General features: G+C 47.6%; 1 long non-coding RNA gene across 1 annotated transcript in view; it reads left to right on the top strand.

The window, feature by feature from the left end:
• The window catches only part of LOC139999018 (uncharacterized), a 99,894-nt gene extending 85,263 nt beyond the window's left edge, over positions 1-14,631 (top strand). The window contains exons 4-5 of the long non-coding RNA XR_011803990.1: positions 12,734-12,869; positions 14,061-14,631. This is a non-coding gene — a long non-coding RNA (uncharacterized lncRNA). The remainder of the gene's footprint in view (positions 1-12,733; positions 12,870-14,060) is intronic.
• Positions 14,632-15,468: the final 837 nt, after the last annotated feature.

Genomic DNA, 15,468 nt, shown 5'->3' with positions numbered 1-15,468 from the left:
TGAAGAGAGAGAGAAAGAAGCTGGAGGAGAGAAGGAGAACAAGGGATAGGGACAGAAATGGAGAGAGAAAGAGAGAAATGGGATTTGATCGTGTGATGCAAAGAGAGGAAAGGAAAGGCACAAAAAGAGAAGGAAAAGAGGAGGTTGGCTCTCTCTGCCTGCAGCATTAAAAGTACAAGAGCTAAACCAATTAAACAATGAAAGGAAAGCAAAGGATTAAATGAAGGGCTATGTAAAACAGCTCCTCTAATCCAGCTCATTTACTGCTCTTTATTCTCCATTTCCCTCTCATGTTGATCCTCAGATTCAGCACTGCCAGTCCCCACTGCCCACCCCGCAGGGCCCTGCTGGCACCGTGGGTGCCGTCCTCTCCTCTTCCAGCCTGGGCAGTCTCTGAGTTAGCTTGGAGATGCTCCACTGTCAGCAGAGGCAGGTCGGAGAGCCCTGTGTTGGCCCAGGCCTCCAGGCCTTTGTGGTGAGCCCAAGGGCCAAGAGGAAGGTTCAGGGTAGTTTCCACCCCCGCTCCTGCCTGCTCTCAGTATCCTTTTTCCCTTGACTGCCTCCTTCATGGGCATCACAGCCAAGGGAGCTGTGATGCTCAGAGCCCTGCTGAGTGCTGGGGTCTGGGGTCTGCACCTCTCACCCTGAGCCCTCGTGCCAGGGGCTGAGGATGGATGGCTGTGTGGCAAGGAGCATTTCCAAGCCCTGTGCCCAACCTCCTCCTGCCTTGCCAACATCGGGACCCTCAGAGCTCCCCCACTCTGCTGCTTGTGTCAGGGAGCCCTGCAGAAACCCAGCAGTTATGGGGAGCACAACAGGGGGCTGATGGGGTCTAATGCTGTTTACCCACCTTCTCCTTCCTCCCTCTTTCTCCATTTTCCCAACAGCCAAGACTGATGATGTTTCTCCTCTGGCTGTGCCACGCAGCTGTGATCTCAGCCGCAGGGAGAGCAGAGGGGTGGCAGCACAATGCATCTGGGGAGGGACCTGGGCGCTGGGGAACGTGCTGCTCCTGGAGGAGCTTATTCCTGCCTGGTCACTGTCTGCAGGGATGCCGTGCTGCTTGGAAATGACTTTTTCTCCCCTTCAGCACTCCAGTGCTGCAGATGATTTGAATTCACCCTCTCCTTCCCTTTCAGGAGACAGAAAGGCCCCAGCCGTACTTGAAATGAGACAGATGCTTATGGAATTGTGGTTTCAAAAGCATTTTTCAGTTGAGTTCTTTCCTTTTCTACACAGAACAGCCCAATGTGAGCTGACTAATAAATGCATTATCTTTTTTTTTCCTTTCCTAGGAGGGTTTGATATGGCAGCTCCATAGATCAGCCAGGTCTCCAGGGATATTTCTGCCCTAAACAAAATGGAAATTGTCTGCCCCCTCACAAGTCCTCAGTGACTCATACAATAAAGAGAACCCATAAATATTTGGGTAATTACAGTCCGTTCACCTAAATTCCATAAGAGGCAGAGCACTTTCTCCCCTCCTGTCCTCAAATTGCGGCCGCGTGTTTGCTGTTTGCTGCTTGAACATCTCCACAAGCCCCGGGCTCCCCTGTAATGGTCAGTTTTGGGTAGTGTGCCTTCAGCTCGGTGTGCCTGTTAGCAACAGCTGGGGACATTCCCTAACAAAAGCACAAAAAGCTGTGCAATGTACAGCAAGTTAAATTTTCTTCTACCTGGTCTGTATAGTGTCTTTTGCCCAGCGGGTTGCTTAATGTCCCACCAGAGGTCACCAGCCCCATGCAGCAGCCACTTTCCCAGGCATCTCCTTCCAGGGAGCCCGGAGAGTCCTGTGCCCAGAGCAAGTGGCTGCTGAAATCTGCTGTAGGCGGGCTCTCCAGCCCTGTGACAGTCCTGGAGATGAATGCATTTTATAATGTCATTATTACCGTGTTGTTGTTAACGTTTTACTGCCTGTTGTCACCACTCTATGAGGCAGAGCCAGTTATACATATATCCGATCTGGGTGGCCCACAGTCCTTTGGACACTCGCTGCAGCTCATGTTATAGCCATCTGATGCTGCATAAAATCACCGGAAAGACTAAAGTGGAGAATACGTGTTTTAAAAAGAACAATTCAGTGCAGGTACAGTCTGTGCTATTTCCTTCCCTCCCTCCCTGCTCATCAGCTCAGGGTGAATTACAGGGTGTGCAGGAACACTTTTGAAAAGCCCTCCTGGAAATGAGCACGTCTGGAGCAGTGCTGCCTGCACGCCCCGACAGCCTGCCCTCCCTCCCTTGGTGGCAAATCTCTGCCCTCCACCAACCTCTTGCAGCACACTGATGGCTTTGGGGCAGGGGGGGCACAGCCTTCCTCCTGCCCACACAGGGCAGCCCAGTAGACATGGAGTGGCTTTGCACAAAGTGCCTTTTTTCATGATTTTTGAACAAATGGGCTGCGTCACCACAGGGGTTGGCGGCAGGGGAGGGAGGGGATTGTCCCCTTCATGAGGCCTCACTTGGAGAACTGAGTCCAGATGTGAGGCCCCCAGCACAAGAAGGATTTGGGGGTATTAGAGAGGGTCTGGAGGGGACCATGAAGATGATCAAGGGGCTGGAGCAACTGTCCTACAAAGACAGGCTGAGGGAGCTGGGGCTGTTCGGCCTACCTCTGGAGGACCTCATTGCGGCCTTTCAGTAATCGAAGGGGACAAGGACTCTGCTCAATCAGATAATGACAGGACAAGGGGGAATGGATTTAAACTAAAAGAGGAGAGATTTTGGTTAGAGGTTCGGAGGAAATTCTTCCCTCAGAGGGTAGTGAGGCACTGGCACAGGTTGCCCAGAGAGGCCTTGGATGTCCCATCCCGGGAGGTGGTCAGGACCAGGTTGGATGAGGCCAATCCCTGAGCCTGAGATCAGACCTTGTCAGTCACAAAACTTTTTATTCCAACTTGCTGCTTTATCAAATGCTTCATTTTCTCTATTTTTCACCCCCCCTCCCATTTCTTCCTGCTACTTAAAATTTGTTTCTTGCCTTGCTATGGGTGACAGTGCTTCTAATCAGCACTTTCCTTGTCTAATTGCCTCATTGCGAGCTTCTCCCTGAACCTGTCAGACACAAACTCACACTTCTTGCCTTACTTGTCACAAGAAAAATTGTTCTTTTCAATGTGTCTGGGTAGAGGCACAAGGACACTGAATGCTCCAGGGAGAGGGAGGGATGGAGGAGTGACTGACTGCAGTTACTCATTATGTGGTGTGTCTAAAAGCCCCCCCAGCGCCTACCTTGAGGTACACAAAGAGAGAAAAAAAGAAAACTTTCTGTCTCAGAGACATCACAGTCCAAAATATGTTGACACTGAAAAGTCCCTGCGGAAGTTATGCCTGCTGTGACTATAGCAGGGAACGTGTGGATTACGTGGTGAAACAAGCCACCCATGGCAGGAGAGATGGTTTTATGTGTTTAAGGTAAATCTGGGGACTCTGAATACTGATGCCCCATTTATGATTACTGTATCTATTGCATAGGGACCTGTGTGCTGACCTAGGCACTCATATAGAGAGTGCCTTATAGAGAAAAAGGTTTGCATGTTTTTGCTATTCCACTGCCGCATCCGTGTACAAAATTCACATCCTGTTCACACCTGAGCTTTGAGTTTTACCTCCCACATCCAATCCTCTGTTATTCAGCTAAATTAGATTATTTGTGAAGCACATTGATGTTCACCCTTGGTGATAGCAGAGTCTTTCAGGCCAAGATATTTGTGGTTGTCATCTTATCTCCTGATAAGAAGATAACAGTGTTCCTCCACGCCACTGACACGTTAGCTTTAGCAGGAAGATTTGCCTATCAGAGGCTGGCAGAAAGGCAGAGCGGGGTTACACGTCTGTTCAGCTCAGCTTAGCGCTTCCTTGCTGAGATAAGTGACGACCTTGGTCTTACCTCCACCTGCTCTGCCTCGGACTAAGCAGGTGATGAGGCTGATGTCACGCCTTCGGATCTTGCCCAAAGCAATTTGGAGGGCTCCAGCTCTATGGTGGTTACATGGCATTGGTGACACATTGGCCTCGTCCTTCACATCTCATCCCACCAGAGCAGAGTCCTTCTGCGGCACAGGATTCTGACCATGCATGGTCAGGCAGCAAAGCTTTATTTGCAGTTGGTAATCTCTTTCTGCTTCTGTTCCTTGCCTACAAATGGTGAGACCACAACTTTCCTAGCTTTGCCTTTCTGTTTTGGAGTGCTTTGGGGCTGGGACTGAAGATAACCCATGGCAGTGGGGTTTGCAGGACCTGCTTGTGGGAACAGTGTCCCAGGAGAGTGCCTGGGAGCAGGGGAGGTGGTCAGAGAGCAGCCATGACCTGCTGGGCAGGCGAGAGCAGGGAGAGATACAGGGCGTTGCCAGAGGACAGGGTAATGGGGGAGATCAAATGTGGGCCACTGCTATGTATTTTACCTGCCAAAAAAAATTACTTTAACCTCCACATTTAGGCTATAAAAATATTTATTCAATCAAGGAAAGATCTGCTGTTCACAAGGACAAAGCTAAGGCAGCATCTTTTCCTTGTCTCGTAAAATTAATTTAAAATAAAAAATGTGGAGAATTCAAAGGCAGGACGGAAATGAGAATGTGTGTGCCTGAGCATGGTCCTTAGTCCCTGCCGCATGTGGCAATGTGTTGCAATGGGGATGTTAAACCCCATTTAATATAATAATTGTTTCATATAATAATATAACAACTGGGAGCTGCCCAGCAGGAGCAGCCCCAGCCCAGCCACCTTCAGTGCAGCTTCTCCCAGAGCTTCCTCTACACCTCTGCACTTCGTGTCATTCCCCAGTCATTAGGCTTTGCTTAAGAGGGTTTGCACCACCCCGTGCTCATCTTTATAATCCTCCCTTAATTCTGGGCTGCGGCCAAATAGCCTTCAGGCTTCGCTTCTTTTCCTTTACCTTCAGTTCTTTATGTGTTATTGAGTTACTCAGGCGCTTTCCTTTGGGATGATTTGACAATACACAATGGAAAATGCAGTTTCTTACAGAGAAATTTTGCATTTGCTGAAGTTTGTTTTTTATTATAAAAATCAATGTGAAATACATAACTTTTGCCAGAATAAAACTGATTAAAATAGGAACACAGTTCAAATATTGTAATTTCCTTAATGTTTTCCTTGAAAACAACACAGCAAGATACTAAACCTCTTTCACTTATGATACACTAAACACTGATGCATAACAGTTGTGAGCTGGACACTCCTCCTTTATCAGCGAAGCTCTCCAGAGAGGAATTCCTCTTGCACTTCTGAGTCATGGTGCACCAGGCTCATTACAGGGCTGCAGGATATTTTTGAATGTGCTCTTCGGAATTCTTTTATCCTCGTTTTTGCAATGTGCTGGCTCTGCTACAACTCCCGCAAGGAATGTAGCAGTGAGGACAAACAGGTGTTTAATACTAAATTGACCTGGAAAAGTTCAGGGAAATTCAGCATATCAAAGCAAAATATTTTGATTTTTTCCCTACTTGGAAATAATTGCAATGGAAATGCCCAGAATAAAGCATTCTTTCATTTTGGAACATTTTATTTTACACCTTCTTGCCCATAATAAATGCCTAATTAAAATTTTCATCGCAAGCTGAAATAAAAACCTGGGGTAGAAATTCCAATTTTAACTCTGTTCTTCCTTTTATGGTGACAGAAAGTGAGGAGCCAGCAAAAACAGGAATTAGAGTGAGACTCTTTTCCCCCATATTGATCTCAATGGGCTCATACAAGTGACGTTCAGAGCAATTTTGGGCAGGTACAAAGAAGGGATCATTGCCGTTTAGTTTGAGAACAAACAAAGCACAGAGACAGTTCTGACTAATGAAAACCAGCAGGAAATTTTAACTGTGCCGAGGCTCCATCCCTGACTTTGCAGAGTTTTTGGCATCTCCACCAGAAGTCCACAGATAAAAAGTCTGACCAGTTCTGGGATTGCTCTGAGCTGTGAAACTTCTCTTTCTCAGCTGTGCCTACCAAAATGCTCCTCCTCATCTTCACGGCACTCAGTGGCCCCAGGGAAACCCAAAACATCCCCTTCCCTATTGCCCTTCTCACCTGGTCCTTTATGCATCGCCTTCCCATGCTGTGTGTTATGGTAAAGACAGAAGAAAAGACAAAAAACAAAACAAAACAAAACAAAAAAAACACTATCATCAGTGCTGCTGCAGGCATTTCTTCCACCAGGAGGGCACGGACTGCTTTTGAACCCGTCCGTACGTCTGGACACCAGAGCTGGAAGTCTGTGGACATCACTTCAATCCGTTCAGCACTCCCAGGCGTAGGGTGCCCTCTTTTTATTTTTAAGACATGTAATAAAGCACAAAATTAATTCCATTTCTGATTTATGCCCAAAGCCACTGTTCTGTGTTCTTCCAGCTGAGATTTGATTGGATTTCATTAGATTCTTTCCCATCGAGGCAGATAATTTTCTTCAGGTTTAGGCTTGAGCGTTTCTGGGTTTGTATGGGTTTTGGGGGTTGTTGTTAAATAGCTGAAACATGAATCCTTATATTTGTCTGTCTGGAGCTATTCAAACAAAAATAAAGTACCGTTTTTAAAGTGAAAAGCACAAATTCTGTGCAGATGAAACTATTCTGTAGTTCTTTATCTTTACTCTTGCTATTTTTTTAGTAATCCTGTGTCATTAAAAGGAATTGACACGAGGTGCTTTTTGCATCTTTTTAACAGATCTAGCAACTCATTTGCTTACCAAGATCCTTGCAGGCCTGCATTTACTAACAATATTAGTTTAGCAGCTATCATTAAGAAAATAAGAAAAAAAAATAGACTAGGCATGCCTAGGTGGGCAGGCAAATACCCATCCTACCTGATGCTTCCAGCAGGAAATAAAATATTCCCGTCTGCTCTGTTGATCCTACCTCTGAGGACAGATAGGCTTAGCGATAGGGCTCTGGGAGGCCAGATAAGAGGCGCAGCAGTGAGGCACGTCGTGCTGCCAAAGCAGTAGCCTGCTGCACCGCGCGCACCCGGCATTACGCGTGCGGTCCGGCTCCCGCGGCCGCTGCGGCGCAGTGAGCCCTCGCTGCTCTTGATCATGTTAACCCAGCTTAAAAGCAGGCTGAACACGGTCCCGACAAGATGTAAGGAAAGGGAAGGAGAAGAAATGAGAAGAAAAAAAAAAAATAAATAAAAGAAGAAGAAGCAGTGAGATCAGAAGAGGGCAAGCTGGGGAAATAACCAGAGGAGAAATAAGGTAATGGGGAAAAAGCCACACAAGAGGATAACAAGGCTGAATTTAGCTCAGACTTGAATGCTTTCCCACATAACAGGACTAAACTGTCCTTGATGTTCGTACTGGCTCCATGAGCTGGAGAGAAATGCCTGAGACTTTTCTTGAGCATGCCGCAGGTCCTTCAGGAGCCAAAGGCAGCTGCCGTAGCCCAGCCCCAGGATGCAAGGGATTTCGTAGCAATCACCCATTTCTTCAAGGTCTCAGATCACAGCCTGTGGCTGATTATAGAAATAAATAACTGGTGACTAGAGCCATCTGCTCTTCATTTGGTGATGCCTCCTGTCGTAGCCAGATGAGCTCACCTGCACCCAGCACCTGCCCCACAGCGGATCCTGCTACCCTGCGCACTGTGCCATGAGCCCCACTCATCCTCCTCCTCCTCGTGCCAGGGGAAAATCAGTTTAGTTTCATTAGTTCTTCAGGATGAGAAAAAGCTTAGAAGAAGAAAAAGTTGTGGAGGTAAATAGTTATTTCATATGGCCAGGGTCTGAGGCTCGTTGTTGGCATGGGGTGGAGGTTACTCTGCTTAGAGCCAGAGCGTAACACAGGACAATCCGTGTTTCTCTCTGTCCCTTGTTTTCCTCTCTCACATTCACTGTGTTTTAATCTTTCGCATTGAGTTATTCTGTGCAAAAACGATCATGGGAGTGAATTTTAAAAGGATTATTAATTTTACACTTTTTTTTTTTTTTGAGTTTGACTTTTAGCTCAAGTCAAAAATATTTCAGGTCTTTAGAGCCATAATTAGACATATTGTCCTTAGCCAAATGCCAGATAATTTGTACGCACTTGAGGTAAATCTTTTGCTGGAAAGGTAGGCAAATATTGAAATATGTAATGAAAACAGAAAGTAGCATGAATAAAAAACCCCACAACTATTTTAAATCTTTTAAATTACTTTCTCTTCTGCCTCTCATTAGTAAATATTTTAGTTATTCTTGTACTGAACAAATCCTCCTTCCAGGGCCTCTGTCTGTCTTTCTCTCTCATTAACATTCTTTAAAAAAAAAAAAAAAAAGTCATAAAGACCTAGTTATTTTTGAAATTCACATCCTATATAAGATTCAGGTACAGGGCCCAGAGAGAGAGAAAAAGCAGCGTGTTAATTCATTCTGGGCAGAATGAATTTTTTTCTTCCTACCTTTAGATGAGAGGGAGTTTTCTTTGGGCTGAAAACATTCAAAGTAAGTGCAGCACTTTGGGAAATGTCACATAAAGGGACTTTAGTGGGAGAGGAAAATGAAAAAGGATGGAAAACTCTAACAGTGACAGAGGTAATCAGAGAATTTACAAATTATTTTTTTTGACAATGTAGACAGCTCTAGGAGGCTGCCTTCCCTTTCAAGATAAAGTCGCTTGTCATTCTGTTAGAAAAAGACAAGGGATGTGTCAGGAGTTATTTGAAATGTAAAGTATTGTTTTTAGCTTCTTTTTCTCTCATTATTGTAGTAGCAAAGTACTCTCTGTGCTGATGGAGAGACTGAGACTGCAGCAGGACCAAGGGGCCCAGAGATTCCCAGGGCAGGGATGGATCGTGGAGAAAAAAACCATCTGGGGACCCACAGCACGGAGGGCAGGGGCAGAGGAGTCGATTTGTAACAGCAGTGAGGGGAGCGAGGAGCAGTCGATAGCTCTGGGATGCTGACCAGAGCTGGGGGCAAGGAGAACAGCCTGGAGGAGAGGGACACAGCTCAGCATCAGGGATCCCCTGAGGACATGGAGGCTGCGTGGATAGCAAACCATCAGAAGATGCTCAAATGAAAGGTGTGAAAGCATTGAGTATTTGCCTATTGTAAAGCCTCGGGTGATCCCTTTCTCTGAGTCCTCCCTGTCTTCTTCCCCATGCTGACAAAGCTGGGTTTCTTTACAGCTCTTCCTGCTGTTCCTCTTCCCAGGAAACCTCTCAGTGAGGTTCCCTTCTCTTCTCCACTGCCACTTGGAAGCATCACCTATGCTGTTTGCCCTTTCCATATGCCTTGACCCTTTCAGAGTAATCCCACCACCAGAGTACAAACCCAGAAATCCTTTCCCTGGGCACCTCAGGCACTGCATTTGCCTCTCCCCCCTCTCCTGGAGCAAAGGAAGTTTTGGGACAGGTTTGGGTTCGGTGCCAGCCCCGGCTGTGCAGAGAGATGCTGCTAACGGGCTCCCAAGCCCAATGGCTCCCTTTACCTCGGCACAAGGAACTCCAGTCCTTGGAAAAGCTGTTTCCCTGCTCTCCCCGGGGAAAGCTCTGCTTGCTATTACGTGTACACCAGCGTGGGTAACCCAGGCAGGCAGCGCTCTGGTGGGTACAGCCACCGCAGCCTCTCCTTTCGCCTCCCCCCTTAATGTCTGCAGTTAGCACCTGTGGCAGATGAGCATCTGGTAACCCGTGGCAACCAAGTTCCCTTATAGAATGGTTTTCTGGTAATCTCATAAACCAGGGGGCATTTTTATTTTTATTTTGGTTGGCTATGGGGAAGAAGATAAGACCAGAGGGAGGCACCAGGGGTGTCTGTGAGTGTGCACATGAAGAATCCTAGAATAATTAAGGTTGGAAAAGACCTCCAAGGTTGTCTGGTCCAACTGTTCTCCTACCATCAATGTTACCCACTAGAGCATGTCCCCAGGTGCCACAAAAAACATGTCTTGAGCAAGCTGTGGGGCTGCACCCTCAGGTCAGGCAGCGCAGCCGTGGCCCCCTTTCCCTTTCCAGCCCCATGCTGAACCCAGGATCCAGGCGCTGGGGTTTCTGACCAGCCGGTCCTTCCAAATGTCACCGCGGCAATGGCAGGCAACTGCTAAATACCAGCTCCGGGATCAGGCCGGCAGATGAGATTAGATAGACGTATAGACAGGACGGCAGACGGGGAGACGGATATTTGTGCAAGTCGCTGTTACAAGATGAGGCTGATTATATTCCATTCTGGATTTGATTAGATTGCATAAGTAGACAGGCCAGCAGAAATGAGCTGCCTGGTAGAGCAGGACATTTAACTAAAGGTCAGACAAAATTGCCCTGGAAACTGGTAGATACAGCAAAGTGTGGAGGTGGAGCTCTTAGGGACGCTTTCTCGTAAAGAGACGGGAAGAAAGTTTAATTGCTGGAATTTCGGAGCGCTCTGTACGTGCCTCACCACAGAAACACCCTCTGGAAGATGCCCGCGTTGCAGCACGGATGCTTTCTTACAGCACGTACACTTTCTTATAGCATGGGGACACCATGCCAGCACCCCAAATCCTCCTCACCCAGGCACAAACACCCCAAATCCCGCCCACATGGCCACTGGCACCCCCTGCTGCCCTCCCCTCATACCCAGCCGGCCTGAGCCCCAGGGCAGGGAGGGCACAACCTTTCCCTTGTGTCCTTCTCTTCTATGATGGTGAGCAGGGATTCAGGGCAATACTCTCCCAGCCCCTGGTTGTAAATGAAAGCCATCAACAAATCCAGAACTGCAGGGGGACTGCCACTCACACCCTCTGTTGACAGCATCTGTATTATTTTTCCATATATGCTTTCCCCCCCTCTAAATTAACTTTTCCTTTAAATACATTTTTTTTCCAGCAGGCCAAATAATTGGATTTTTCTTTGTTAAAAGAAGGGAACATAAATTACTCCTGTTGGGTGCAGATTAGGTTACGGGATTTCTTTTCTTCTGTCACCGTCAATGCCCCAGTGTCAGAGAGCTTTAATATTTAATGCATTCCTAATTAGTCTCCATTGGCCCAGGGCACTTAACAAAACCTGACACCAACCATAGAGTCAAGTTCATTTAGAGAGCACAATTACCCAACCATCATTTCCATACTGCAGCTGGATTACCCATAAAATTCCCTTCCCAACCCCCATGCTCCCACCTTCCCACAGTCGCAAGTTAATTACAAAAAGAAAAAAATAGTATTTGATTCCGGTGACAGAAGATACAAATTATCTCATTTGGTCAGGGCAATGACATTTCCAAGACTCCTTTAATCGCTAGGAAGCTCTGCTGCGGTGCACGGCATTTACCGACGGGTATCGCCGCCTCTGTCACTGCTGCCTGGATGCCTTGTTGCTCTGCATGCTCGGAAGAGCTGAAGCTCATGCCTTCCCCATGCACGGGCTGCTCATCTGGGAAAGGAGGAAAAAAAAAAAGCATCTGGAAAGGAAAGTAAAATGTAACTTTAAATAAGAATTACTTGCTCAGGGGACTTTGATCAACAGGGCAGAGGTGGTTGGCGGTGGTGATGATGGCAAAGAGCAGCAGTGGGCAGGGGGATGTGATGTGCAATGAAACCAGGGGCTGAAGGGAGAGCACGGCCTCTCTGGGTAGAGGCTGAGCCCATGCATGGGATGTCCGCGTGTTTTTGGGACCTAACCCTGCTGCTATCCAGGTGCAGGTGTTGATAAATCCAGGAAAAACAAGCTCTGAGTTGCTGTGCGGGAGCATCGACCTTTCGCTGCTGACTGTAGGGACACTAACAATGCAAAGTTCAGCTTCATGAATTCCCAGCTAGACAAAGACTTTGGCTCTTTGCCCCAAAGAGCCCTGGGTATAACTGAGCCGGACAAACACGGACACAAGGAAATGCAGTGGGACATCACTATTCCAGAGCACGACCTGAACTCCACCAGCTGAACACTAACGTCTTCTGGTATCTGATTTGGTGCCACCACAAATGTCTCTGTGTGGCAGACCTGCACTGAAAATGATCGCTGTATGAATGACCAGAACACTGCAGCATGATGAGTCTCCTTCAAGCTGAGAAGTCTCCCCCAGTTTGAGGTCTCCCCCAATTTGAGGAGTCCTCTCTGCAGCCTTGGGTTCTAGGCTGTGGCTCCAGCTCCCACCTCTCTATTTGGCCAGTCCCTTTGAAAGAGTCTCTTCCTAACACAAGGAAGACTGAAATATTTTGAATTGAACCTTTTTTCTGGATGGAATAATTTCACTGAAACCAAACTGCTTTGTAGGGGTGTGCTGGCTTGACCTTCATTTTCAAAGAACAGCCACAGGAGCCTTCTGATGGATAACATCAACAAGTACAGATTATAGGAAAGATAATGTCAGTGAAATCTCTCGCCCCCATGTCTAATTTCAATGACAACAACAAATGCAAAATTCATGCAGCATGCTGAAAAATAATTTAATTTGAAACCTTAAAAAATTGTCAGCTAAAAAATTATATAATATGAATTAATTACAAATTGACATCAGTTTCCTCCTCACACTTTCCACAGTCTTCTTCAAGGCTGGTGAGGATGAAACCTATGAAAGAGGATATTTTGCTAAATTAACAGTTGCAGATTTCACAATGACAATTTTTAAATCGCAGTCAGTTGGAGCATTTGCAGCAAAGCCTGCACTCACAAATCACAGCGCTGCTGCCCTGCTTACGTAGGCTGCCTGAAATCACTTTTGGTGTGATCTGAAGTGTTGTCTCCTGATCCAAGCTCATTGGCTTCAACGGAAATTTCTTCTCGCCAATGTCATACTTTTTTTTTTCTTTAAATATTGTTTTTATTTTTTTTTCCAGGAAGAATCACCAAATCACTATCTAAATGCAGCTGGATACTCAGGAAACAACTCCCTCCACAACTCCTGAAACATCTTAACCTAGACACTGAGGAAGCCAGGAAGCCCATCCCACGAAATCTTGACATTTCTCTCAAGTGAGTGAGAAATAACCATTTTTCCTGTTGTTGATCCTGTGTACGCAGCCCCATCCTCCACACGTAAGGAGGCAGCCACTGAAGGGTTAATCAGGGATATTAACTTGTTAGACTGTTGATCTGCCCCGGGGCCATCGGGAGCTTAAATAGCCAACAGTTAATTAAAAATAAACTGACACTTTACTTTAAGGATAGTTTTAATAACCATTTATAAATGTTACATTAAAAATTCATGCACTGTTATCAACTCCTGCTAAGGATTTACAGCACAATGGAGGTGTTATGAATGTTTTATAGCTTCTGTGGAAAACCTCTTCCTGAACAGATATTTTCAGAGGTCTGTGTGTCTTTCCTGGGCTGCATCACGCGTACCCAAGACAACAGCAGCATGGCAAATACCAGCAGCTTCCCGAGATGCTGGGGCCTAAATATAGACTTTGCTCTGCAACATACACGGCTCGTCTTTAGGCCAACCTATCAGAAGCCTCAAATATCTCAAGGAAGTGTTAAAAAAGCTCTGAATTTTGAGTTGAAAGTCGCTCGTTCAGCCCCAGTCGGTAGGACAGCCTCGCTCAGGATCAGGTTTCTCTGTGGGGACGTCACAACCCCAGGAGGGTCACGATAAACAGCTGGGGGCCTCCGAAAGTGCAGAAAACATGATTACAATCTAGAGCAGAGCAAACAACCCAATGCTCCAGAGTAATCTTCATCAGCCTCTCCAAATGCGTACACACAGAAGCAAACACGCTCACAAACACATCCGCCTGCACACAAACACATACTCGCTGTGCATCTCTATAAGCTTATCACGGGTGCATTTCTGCTCCTGTTTGCAGCTGAGCAGAGGCAGCAAAGCGGTTGTGCTTTGGCTGAGCAGCCTTTGGCCTGGAGAGCAGTGAGAAACCCTACATCATGCAGCTGGGTCAGGGCTCCCGGGTCTGCTCTTGCTGCCCCGGTGCCGCAGCGATGCACGGTGCTGCCTTGCCTCCTTCCCATCTGCCGGGAGGATGCTAAATCCTTCCCGTCACTGTGGGCTTGCACAGACAAACCCATTAACGGGTGGGAGGTGGCGAGATGCTGCGATGATAAGTGCTCCCGAAAAGGCGATACGCAAATTGGAAGTCTGATTGTCGTTATTAGCCATTTTGAAACGAGCTTCCTTTGACAATGGTGCTGCCCCTTTTGTTTTAGCTCTCAGCAAACACCGGCGTGATTGAAGCTGGCTGTCTGCAACGCTTATGGAAAACAAATTCAGGCTTTTGCTTACCTGCTTATCAGTGCTACTTGTAGCTCATCCTGCGGCTCGCACGGAGAGTGACACCTAGCAGGTGAGGCGCTGCGTGCTGCGAGGAGGGGAGCAGGCTGCCAAGACCTTGCTTGGCACTCGGGCACAGAAGTGATTAAATCCACAAGGTGAGGGCCTGAGCGCTTCCCTGGTGTTTTATGCTGCCCATGCAAACACAGGGCCCCTCTGTGCAGGCACTGATGGAGAACAACCTTCGGAGTCTGCAGCCAGCCACTGATCAAACTGGCATTTGCCCTGCTGGCTTTTCCTCGTGTGTTTTCCTTGCTTTGCTTTAGAGAAAAGGGTCTGGAACCAGGCAAGGAAAGGGCTAAAAACGAGTGAAAAATCTTTGGTGCCAGGCAGGTTCAAACCTCTAATTAGGGTAATTGATAATACAATGCTCAAAGGTAGCAGAAGCCCTGAGGCTGCTATGCAAACACCCCTGAAGAGGTGATAAAGATGAAGCAGGCATTTGCCCAGGTTCATCTCACCAGATTTGCACCCTTAGGAGCAGCCAAGTCAAGCTCTTATCCTTCTGCCTTCTGCAGGCCCTGCTCCTGGCCAGTGTCCCAGAGCTCCTGCAGGGGGGCAGAGGCTGGGGGGTGCCAGCCACCACCCCACACCTCTCCTGGGAGGTGGATGGGGTGGGCGACAGGCACAGAGCTCCTGTAACGTGCCGTCTTCTCCCTGCTTCCCCACTCTGTGCCGTTCCCTGGATTATTCTCACGCAGGGCATCTTCTCCTCTTTTCCCCCCAGTGATGGCAGTTTTGTTCTGATGGAGTCGTGAGGTTCACGAAATGTAGCGAAGGGCTGTTTCTGCAAGGACTTCAAAACAGCTTGTTTCATTTGCTTGGCTCCTTTCATCCTTTGTTGTCCCTGGGTTGTGCTGGACTCCCAACCGCTACCCAGCCTTATCTGCTCAAATTTCTGCTGAGGGCTTGGAGGCAGCACAGTCAAAACCCACATGTGATACCCAGGCTGAGAGCTGCTACTTCCCAGCTCACATGAGCACCCAGAAAGGAGCTCAAAGGGACTTGCCATGCACACACACACGCACACGGCTGCCTGTGGATGCCACGGTTGCGTGCTCTGAAGCAGCTTCACCTGAGCAAACAGGAGGGCGTGCATGGATGCTCAGCAGAAGCACAGCCCCTCGGCATGCACCTGGAGGCTTCCAGCTGCTTGTGGACACGCTCGGCGATGCTCCAAGGTGGCCCCTTTGGGCACGCCGAGCACTACCAAGTATTCTGCAGCCCGTCCACATGCTGCAAAGCACCTTCCCTCTGCAGGAACCAGAGCCCATATATATGGGA

Source organism: Anas platyrhynchos, chromosome 18 (genome assembly GCF_047663525.1).
Source record: "Anas platyrhynchos isolate ZD024472 breed Pekin duck chromosome 18, IASCAAS_PekinDuck_T2T, whole genome shotgun sequence".
NCBI classification, from domain to species: Eukaryota; Metazoa; Chordata; class Aves; order Anseriformes; family Anatidae; genus Anas; species Anas platyrhynchos.
Note: the sequence above shows the minus strand (reverse complement) of the source record. Positions and strands in the feature narration are given on the sequence as shown.